The 10,840-nt window shown below is 36.7% G+C and overlaps 1 long non-coding RNA gene across 2 annotated transcripts; it reads right to left on the bottom strand.

The window, feature by feature from the left end:
* Nucleotides 1–5,644: 5,644 nt before the first annotated feature.
* Nucleotides 5,645–9,521, bottom strand: LOC113317802. 2 transcript variants are annotated; one of them, XR_003344023.1, is made up of 3 exons: nucleotides 9,030–9,521; nucleotides 6,592–8,804; nucleotides 5,645–5,779 (listed from the first exon to the last, which is right to left on the bottom strand). It is a non-coding gene; the product is annotated as an uncharacterized LOC113317802 (long non-coding RNA). The 2 variants fall into 2 exon arrangements; XR_003344024.1 differs by having other exon boundaries at nucleotides 9,237–9,521.
* Between the last annotated feature and the right edge of the window lie 1,319 nt (nucleotides 9,522–10,840).

Here is a 10,840-nt window from a genome sequence, read left to right as displayed (position 1 = left end):
TTTACAAGGATTACTAAATCGAATCCTAGTCAAATCAAGATTTAGGAGGTTTCTCCTAATTCAGCAAGTCTTTGAACGCATATAAATACTAACCCCATTCTCTCGCAATAACACATTACCAGCAGTATTTTGTTGCCTTTTAAGTGTTTGCCTATTGGTTTTTTCGCTGTTATTCGACATGAATACATTCAAAGCACCATCTCCATTCCCAACCAACGAAGAAATAAAGTCATTCCATGCCATAGATCGTGGTTTGTACAAACGCTTAGTCATTGACTTAGGTCAAGACATGATTCTCAGCATGAAAGCTATTTCCTTTTGGATGTGGCTCGAAGAGGTTGGATTTCCAAACAACATCGTTTCAAGGTTGCTAAAGATAGGTGATACTGAACTATCACTAATATTTGGTGAAGCTGTTGGTTGCCTCAAGTGTATCGAATCATCTACGCTTCCATTCTCTTCTCCAACAGCAAATAATGTCATTGAGATTCCATTAACTAAAGCTCTGGTGTCTCCCATGGGAATCAACGTAACAAGGGTATATCAAAACAGGGATAGCGCGCGCATAAGAATCAACCACACTGTGAATCAAGTCTTTTCTGTGGCTTTTGACGATATCATTCAGCAAGCAGTGCGAAATAATCGGCAGCATAATCCTTCTCAATCGGTTCCGTCAGCAGCTACTCATCATGTGTCGAATGGAAATCAAACCTCTATTTGGCTGGAGGGTTTATATCTTATATAGAAAATCCCTCACTTTGGGGAATCCTTCTATTTTTGATTCTTTGAAATCAAACCTCTATTTGTTGTAAGTTTTTAGTGCTTTCTCAGCACTTTCTTCAATGAATTTTATCTTTTCCAAAAAAAAAAACAATAATTTTCATAACCAGGTAATATACATATCCATGAATGATATATGTATTTAGCTGACTGATCCCTGCTACCTAAAAACTTAGATTAAAAGGAAGAGCTTTAGGGTTATACCTATTACATGCAATAACTTTCATGTAATAAATTTTGTTATTATTACTTTATTGTTTTGTTTTGAAACAATCTGCATGCAGTTGGAAATTTTATTTTAGTTATGTTATTTTGGATTAATTAGAAACTGTTGATTGTGTATGTTCATAGTCTTGTGACTCGACCCAAAGTGTCTAACTAGCTACTTTTAATCAGAAAAAAAGACTGGATAGTGACTCAGTATGAGTTTGATATTACAACTCGTGTGTAACTAGGTAATAGGCAGGTCACTTCTTTAATTAGGGTTTGGGCAGTTTTTCCTGATTCATTCATTAACCTCATTCTTTGCCAGACGAGATCATACTGAACGTACTTTCACGTTTAAATACGGTCTCAATCTGGCTAGGAATGCACGTTAGTATGGCTGCAGAAGATATTCGTCCTTTGGTCGTTACACACCCGTGTCGCATATATCATTGACTTGAATCGGACGACTGAACCTCATTTTCTTGTAAGACATTTATACTATGATAGTATGATGATATGAATTGGAAAAAAGCTCTGACATTTAGGGAACTTAATTTAATGATTCCTACTAATATATGTTGAACCAACAGTCTGTTCCTGTAATGATATCGAAGAACCCATCCATATATATGTAATCCCTTTAACCAATTGCAGGGAACAAAGATGGATCAGTGGTGGATCATGTGGTGTTTAGCACTCACCGCAGTGCCAAATTCCATTTCTAAAGAACTTCAAATTCGGTTGAGTTTAATAACTTGTGCAACATGCTGCAATTGACTAGTACCAATCCTTTCATTTTCCTGCCTGCTCAACCTAGTAGTATATTATGGAAATTTTCACCCACAAAAGGCTTCTTAGTCAGGGACTGTTACTTAGGGTTAGGGTTACTAAAAGATAGGCTATCAAATCTCTCCATTTTTCACAATTTCTTTTTTCTGCTGCTCTCAAATTCCTACTAAAATTTGATTCTTCATGTGGCAAATTATTCTACACAAAATCGGTAGTAGAGACACTCTTGCTGAGAGAGGTACTGTCACCTAAGGTCTTTGTGGCCTCTGCAATAATGCTAATGAAACATCCCCATCTCGTGTTGCATTCACTTTAGAAGTGTGGAGGGATTTAATTCCAGTGGTTCCAAGATGGCAATGGACATTGCCTGGTACAATTACTCTTTTGGTGGACGAGTGGATCTAATTGATCTAATTACTCTTCTGCTTCACGCGATACTTTGGTTAGTCTCGAAAGGACGAAACGATAGAAATTTCTCCGGCAAGTCGCAACCCCCTAAACAACTAGTGTGTAGTTACTGTAGTGTAAAAGGAGCAGTTTTTTCTTGGCTCAAGGTGTTCCATCCAGAAAATCTCTCTCTTTTACTGATCTAGTGTTGGGATAGCCTTTTTGATTGGCGACCACCGTAAAAAAGTTCCTTTCTTCTGTTGACTTGATGTCTAGACTCGAGAGTGTGTTATTCTTTAGTTCCTCTCGGCTCAGTTGATCTTCGAGTCTTTATTGTAACATTATGTGCGCTATTTTTAATTTTCAGTACATCTCAAGAAAATTAGATTCTCAACCAACATCCTTCAGCCTTAAGGTGTACTCTAAAGTATATGTGTTGTGCCTTTTGTTGGTGTAAAATGACAGTCAGCCCATGACCTTTTCTACTTCTTTTATTTTGATGGGAGCACTTCTTTTTGACTGTGTAATTTCATGAAGTTATCCCTTATTCACTGATTATATATATTGTAAGTTTGCAACTGGTTATCAATGATAATACGGGGTAAAGAACCACTACAAAATAGAAGGCCTCTTGGGACGGCCAAAAAAACGTCCCAAGAGGACAAAAAACCGTCCCAAGAGGTATTAGGGACCGTCCCCTGTTCCACCGTCACTAATACTATTTGGCCATGTTTTCTTTTTGGGACGGACATATTTTAGCCTTGATTTAAATATTTTATGACTATTAGGGACGGTCAGGCCATCACCGTCCCAAATATCCTTCATTAGGGACGGTTTTCTCAAAACAGCCGTCCCTAGAAGCTACTTGTTTTGTAGTGAACATATAAACGCGTGGTTGTTATTGTCAAGATCATACTGGAAGATCAGAAGTTAATTAATTTGAATACTGCGTATTTGGCAGAGTAAACTACTATAATTCCTATTGTCAAAAATTTAATGTTTTCCGAAATTGGATTTGCCATATACAAGGATTCATGGAACCTCTATCCAGGACTTGCCATATACAAGGATTCATGGAACATATATCCGGTAGTCCAGATTTGAAAATTCAAATTGGCAGGAGAATCTTTACCTACTCTTATCTCATGGTTTACAAAATATATTCGTTGTTCCGGCATTTAAATTTTTACTTTTTTGTCTTGAAATGGAGTTGCCAAATCAATCTATATTCATGAAAGATATAGCTGTCCGGTGATCCATATTTGAAAATTTGAATGGGCGGGAGAAAATCTTTACAAATTTAGGAATTAATTTACACTTTAGTGTTTTAGGCATTTAATACGGATTTGCCATAGAGAATGGTTCATGAACCCTGTAGGCTATAAGATGTGTATGACTTGGAGATGAACTATCTTGTGCATTGTTCCAAGTCAGACAATGGAACATGATGAACAAGAAAAGTTAGAGCACATCCTGTTGTTCACCATACCCATCAATCATTTTCTTATTCATCATGTTCCATTGTCCGGCTTAGAGCAAAAAATCTCTCTCCCTCGCTACCACTTTCACTATCTCTTTTTTGGCAGACTGAAGGAATATTCTGCAGCACCCTTTCAAGATACGCTAAGTTACTTTCTCAATTCTTGTCTGCTTTGGCACACCCTTTTTTTTCCTTTTGGTTGATTTTTCATGTAACCAATAGGCGACCATTAGAAGTTATATTTATGAGTTGCTGAATTTTAATTTTTTTCTTAAAACAAAGAAACAGCCACACAGGTGAAAATAAAAACTAGAGCCCCGAGAACAACATAAGCAGAAACAACAAGACAGCTCAAAGCTAAGAGCCCCTACAAAACAAACACAACATAATCAAGGAGGATCGAAAAATAGCTTTTCCCAATTGGCGACTACTTCGTCAGAATGAATACTCGAGAAACCCGGTTCCATAGACGCCCAGTAAAAAGTTTGAATTTTAAATTTTTAATGTTAGCAATTATAGAAGAGAACTGCAGACTTTGGCCGTTGAAAGTCCGCTTGTTTCTTTCGATCCACAAGTTCCACATAATACTAGTGGGAATCTTTTTCCAAATTTCCTTCCCTAGAGGAGTAAGACCAGCTGTATTACAATTAGAGATGACATCCAAAATAGATTGATGTGGAGTAAGGACTACTCTTCTTGCACCATTTTGAAAGAAGCTCCATATTCTAGAGGCAAAAGAACAATGGAGGAACAAGTGATCGTTATTTTCTGCATGAGTGCCACAGAAAATGCAAGAGTTGGAATTGGCGAGCCATTAGGATTAATAAAAGCAGAGCCCTTTTTCTGTAAATTGGTGAGAGTTGGAGACGGTTCAGCACGGCCTGCCAAAGGAAGAATCCATGCTTCATAGGCCATTTCATCGACCAAATTTTCTTTTGGGGGAAAGAATTATCACCTGCCACCAAATTAACTTCAAGCGCATAGGCAGACTTCACCGAAAAAATACCGCTTTTATGACCCACCCAAACCATTTCATCCTCTTCGTCTTAATTAAAATGAACAACTTCCAACATAGGTAAAGCGATAAGAAGCTCCTGAATTTCATGATCATACAATCTTCTTCTGTTATTGAGACCTAAATCCCAAAAGAAACCACCTTCAGCAGAAACCCTCACATCTAGTAAGGAAATGTTCTTAGTACTTGAAAAAGCGTAAAGAGAAGGACAGGGAGCAGAAAGGATTCCTTCACTACACCATTTGTCTTCCCATAATCTAATCGAAGAACCGTTTCCAATTTTGAATTTGTATGTCCCCAAAGAAAGTGTTTGTCACTGAGTTGATGTGCCTCCAAATGCTAACCCCATATGGATCTTTTGTATCTTTTGTTCTCCACCTAGAGTTCCTATCACCATACTTTCCTGCTATCACTTCTCTGTTATTCCAATTGCGAATCCTAGGCATTTTGACGGCATCGGTTTCAATTTAGTCTCTTGGTTAACTTGATGTCACAGCAGTTTCATTTTCTTGGGGATCAATGATTCAATAAAAATGAAGCTCTAATTTCTTCTTAACCCAGGTATATATGACTCTGTATTTTTCAGTTGAGAGAATATTTCTAGATTTGAAAGCACGTGTGATCCCGAAGCAAGTTCATCATAGATTTATGATCTTTAAAAACTGAGCTTGATAGCATTACAGTTCCATGGTGGGAAGAGCTTCCTACACATTGGGTAATCGGATTTATGTTTCTTAGCTTATTTTTGTGTAATATGTATTGATTTAGTAAATACAATTTGTGATTTGAGAAATGAATTTTTTTTTTTTTTTTGTTTTCTTGGGGATTGGCAGGTAAATGTAAGCATTGCTATCTTTCCCATGTCGAAGAAGTATAATGACGGGTTCTCTTCCACTGTTGTATTAACTAATTTAAAGGCTTCAGTCTTCTAACTCCTAAACCCCCCTCGAGAGAGAGGCTTGCACATAGACTTCAAACCAACCCAATGATGCTTTTGTTCTCAACATCGTTATTACTTGCGCACATTTCATTGAACGGTTAAGGATTTGTAGGTGTCACAAGACTGATGAAAGTAGGACATGGTATTAAATGATGCAAATGATGGTGCAGACATCAAGAATCTGAAACATGAAGTGGTATTAGTGGCGCTGAAAATGATAACCAAATCTACACATTTAATTTATTCTTTGGTAAGAAACTACACTTGGAACATGTGATTGGTCTAATTTTGGTAAGGGCATTAACTCTCCATTGGTTAGGCTTTCCAACCGCTTCCCAAGGAGCATCCTCTGAAAATTATACAAAAACGTTGCGAAGAAGACAAAAGAATCTATAAACATGTGGCATTGCTGGGAGACTGTCTTTGTTTAAGCTATTGGTTTCCAACATGGTCCAATGGACACATATATGGGTCATGCAAGATTATGGAGTGCAAAATTCCTGGACTAAGCGATTTACCATTTTTACATTGATTAACTATCACTGCGTTAAACCAATTAGGTCTTTTGAAAATGGTGATATTCTACTGGACACATGGACGGAATTAATTGTATGTGATCTAATTGCTCAACTCAATTCAATTTACAGATACAAATCCTTATAAGAAACCTATCTGGGAAGCACATTGGCTTGGAGGTAGTGGAGAGTTCAACATTGATAATAGACTTTGGATCAACACACGGAAGGATTTCCGGATAATCCGCCACGTCTGGTTTTTGAAAAAACTCTTGACGACTATAAAATTGAGACTTTGTCTTCTGGTTATCATAATGGAGCCTCGGTGCTCATGGTCTGCATGCATAATATCTTTTTACATGAAGAAAATTCTCTAAGTATTGGAGGAGTAAAATATCGCACATGTTAGTAATCACGCGAAGTAAAGAATACAATCTAAGCGAAGAGCATCGCACACAATAAAGTTGAGATGACGCACCAGATGATGTCAACAAAGTCACGAGTAAAGTGCGAAGAACTGTGCGAAGAGATATTCTATGCGAAGATGAGCGATTGTATATGAGCGAATGTGTCGCATAGTGATCCTGAAAATAGTGGGTTTCTTAGTTGTCATCCACTATGTAAAATCTTATATAAAGGAGAGAAGTCATTACTTGTGAGGGAGTTCTGGAGTGAGTCTTGGTCAAGAAATAGAAAGAGAAAGTAAATCTAGGGAAAATAGATCATTGTAATAGTTGGATCAATCTTTGTAATTCTATCTACATTTCATATAATAAGAAGATGGTCACCTAAATTCTCATTTAGTGATAGTGGAACGTAATTGTAAGATTTATGACAACTACATTTTTGGCGCTAGAAACAGCTCTGGATGATAATTCTTGTTAATAGATCTGAAGTTCTTAGGGAAATTAAGGAAGAATCATAAGGGATCCATGAAGAGAAGACTCATACTAATTCAAGGAAGAGGCAGAGATATACAGTGTAATAACATAATTATAGTATCAATTTCTGAGGCAGATTTTCAAGCAACAGTAACAGGGAGAATTCATAAAACAAATTACGAAGGTAAGAAGATAGAGACGGTAGACAAAGAATTTCATTACAAGATTGGGAAAAGGTGAAAATTTCCTTTGCGGCGGATGAAATTCCAGAAGAAAACTTACAGCGAACAGATCCATTAGTAATTACGGTCACAGCTGAGCGAGAAAAAATTATTGGAAAACAGAGGGGATTTGAAGGATGGGCGATTGATAGAACATTGATAGATATAGGAAGTGTAGTTGATGTAATATTTTATCGCACATTCAAAGAAATAGGATATGAAGATGCAGAAATGACAACCACATCATATAATGTTCATGGATTCAATAGAGCAATTACAAAGCCAAAAGGAGAAATCGTTATGCGAATATTACCGGGAGAGGTTCAAACAAAGATAACACTGTGTGTGATTGACATTGAGTCACCATACAACATGTTGTTGGGACGACCATGCGTACATGGACTAAAGGTCGTAGCTTCAACATTACATCAATGTATTCCCTATTCCAAGCGGTATAGGTGAAATCAAAGGAGATGTTAAGGTTGTGAATACTTGTAATCAAATAGATGTGTGAAATTATGAAGGGAGAGCAAAGAAGCGAAAGGATCGATGGAGAAAAGCAATAGAACAAAGGAAAGAAGAGGAATTTCGAATATACATGATAAGAGCGAAAGAGGGAAAAGGAATACCAGGCGAAGAACCAGCGGAGGAAGGTGGACAAATTAAAGAAATTAAGAAACCAACACCTATGAGGGAACCAAAAACGAATTTTACTGCAGCGGAACCAGCAAATGAAATAAATATAGGAACTGGAGAAGAACCAAAAATTTAAAGAATTGGAACTAAAATGGATAAAGAAGAAGAGGAAAAAACGATAAGAATTCTGCGAGAATATAATGATATTTTCGCATGGAGTATGAATATAATGATATTGTCGCATGTCATAAATTAGACATTAAGAAGAATGTAAAGCCGTTCAGGCAAAGGACAAGGAAGATTGCAACTGACTATCATCCTAAAATAGAAGCAGCATTGCAGAAGATGTTAGATGCAGGAATTATAAGGGAGGCAAAATATCCAGAGTGGATAGCAAATATGGTGGTGGTACCTAAAAAAAACATCGGAATTAGGATTTCCATAGATTTTACAGATCTAAACAAAGCGTGCCCTAAAGACAGCTTCCCTTTACCCGACATACCTCAAATGGTGGAATCGGCATCAGGGAATGATAGAGTCACAATGTTAGATGGGTATAAAGGCTAGAATCAAATTTCTTTGACAGAAGAAGATCAAGAACACACTGCTTTCTTCGCACCAGGAGGTTTATATTGTTACACGAAAATGCCATTTGGATTGAAGAATGCAGGTGCAACTTATCAAAGAATGGTGCAGAAAGTATTCGAAAAAAATGGATACATAAAACATTAGAAGTCTATGTAGATGATATGCTAACTAAAAGCAAAGAGGCGAAAGATCATGTTGATGATTTGCGATCAATATTTGAACAAATGTGAAAATTCAATATTAAAGTAAACCCAGAAAAATGTGTAATGGCGTATCATCAGGAAAATTTTTAGGATATATTATATCCAAGGAGGGAATACAAGTTGATCCGGAGATGGTACAAGCGATTAGAGATATGCCACCACCTGCGACAGTCAAAGATGTTCAAAAGTTAAATGGATTGATAGCATCATTGGGAAGATTTATTGCAAGATCTTCGGACTAGTGTAAACACTTTTTCAATATACTAAAGAAGGTGACCAAATTTGAATGGACAATGGAGTGCGACAAAGCATTGCAGAGCATAAAATTATTTGGTAAACTTATCTATTATGCAAAAGGCAAAGAAGGGAGAAGAATTGTTATTATACCTAGCATAAACATCTCATGCATTGAGTGAAGTACTGTTACGTTCAGATGAAGGTGTAGAAAAACAATATATTACATAAGCAAAACATATAACTCGGCAGAGAAAAATTACTGAAAAATTGAAAAGTTGATTCTCGCACTGGTATATGCATCATTAAAGCTTCGCATTTATTTTCAAGCTCACAAAATTAAAGTATTACAAAGAGTACCAATTGAAAACGCAATGAAGAATTCGAAGAGGTCAGGAAGAATAGAGAGGTGGAATGCACAATTAGGAAACTATGAGATTGGTTATGAAATTTTATCTTCACCAAAGTCTCAAGTTACCGCAGAGTTTCTTGCAGAATTTCCAATAGAAGAAGATGAATAGGTAGAAGAAATGATGGAGGTGGATGAAGAACATGGAAATCCTAATGATTTATTAAATGAGCGAAATCCAAACAGATGAGAGATATTGGTGGATGGATCCTCCAATGGAGAAGGAAATGGAATTGGTATTGTATTCATTTCACCAACAAGAGCGATACTGGCTTACTCATTCAAATTGGACTTCGCATCCACAAATAATGAAACTGAATATGAAGCAGTCATCCTTGCATTAAGGATAGCAATTGAAATAAAGATTGAGGATGCGCGAATAACTAGTGATTCCCAATTGGTAATTCGTCAGATAGAAGGCACATATAGTACCAATGAACCATCTTTGCAAAAATATAGGAAGTTGGTTATGGATTTAGCAATGAAAATTCCAAAAATAAGCTGGAGACATATAGGGAGAAAAGATAATAGACTTGCAGATGCATTGGCGTTCATACCATCAATGTTAGTAGATCTGGTTGCAAGGGATATAAAAATACAAACATTATTGTTACCATCTATAGAAAAGGGTGAAGTGCAAACAAATGTGATGATCATAGAGGATACACTAGAAGAAAATGTGAGCGAAGAGAAGGATTTAAGAACTGAGATACACTGTTATCTAGAGAACGGAGAATTGCAGAGGAAAAAATTAGAAGCACACAAATTAAAGAGTTGTGCGAAAAATTATGAATTAAGGGATGGTGTTATTTATAGAAAATCATTTCTTGGACCTTCGCTCAGATGTCTTACGCGAAAGGACGGAATCGAAATTCTAAAGGCATTACACTATGGCGATGTTGGCAACCATAGTGGAGGAAGATCACTCGGATATAAAGAAAAAATAAAGGGCTATTACTGGCCATATATGCATGAAGATGCAAAACAAGTTTCGAGGAGATGCGAAGAATGTCAACGTCATGGCAAGAAGATACATGCACCTGGGGATATGCTTAATACATCAACAATTGTATGGCCCTTTGGAAAATGGAGAATAGAAATTGTTGGACCATTTATACCAGGAACGGGTCAAAAAAATTCCTAATTTTCGCAACAGACTATGTCACTAAATGGGCAGAAGTAAAAGCAGTTCAACATATTCGCGATAAATACATCTACACATTCATTTTTGAAAATATTATATGCAGATTTTTCATTCCTGCACAATTGGTGTCTGATAATGGAAGCAATTTGAAGGCGAGAATATAACAATGCTGCTCAATGCGTTCAAAATATTATATGCAGATTTGACATTCCTTTGTATCCTCAAAGTAATGGACAAGTAGAAGCTACAAACAAAACAATCGCAGACAACCTGAAGAAAAATTAGAAGGGCACAACAAAGGATGGTGCGAACAAGTACATAATGTAATATGGGCTGACAGAACTACAAGAAAAGAAGCAACAAGAATTTCTCCCTTCTGTTTGACATATGGAGTTGAGGCAGTGCTACCAA

Source organism: Papaver somniferum, chromosome 10, assembly GCF_003573695.1.
Source record: "Papaver somniferum cultivar HN1 chromosome 10, ASM357369v1, whole genome shotgun sequence".
Lineage (NCBI taxonomy): Eukaryota > Viridiplantae > Streptophyta > Magnoliopsida > Ranunculales > Papaveraceae > Papaver > Papaver somniferum.
Note: the sequence above shows the minus strand (reverse complement) of the source record. Positions and strands in the feature narration are given on the sequence as shown.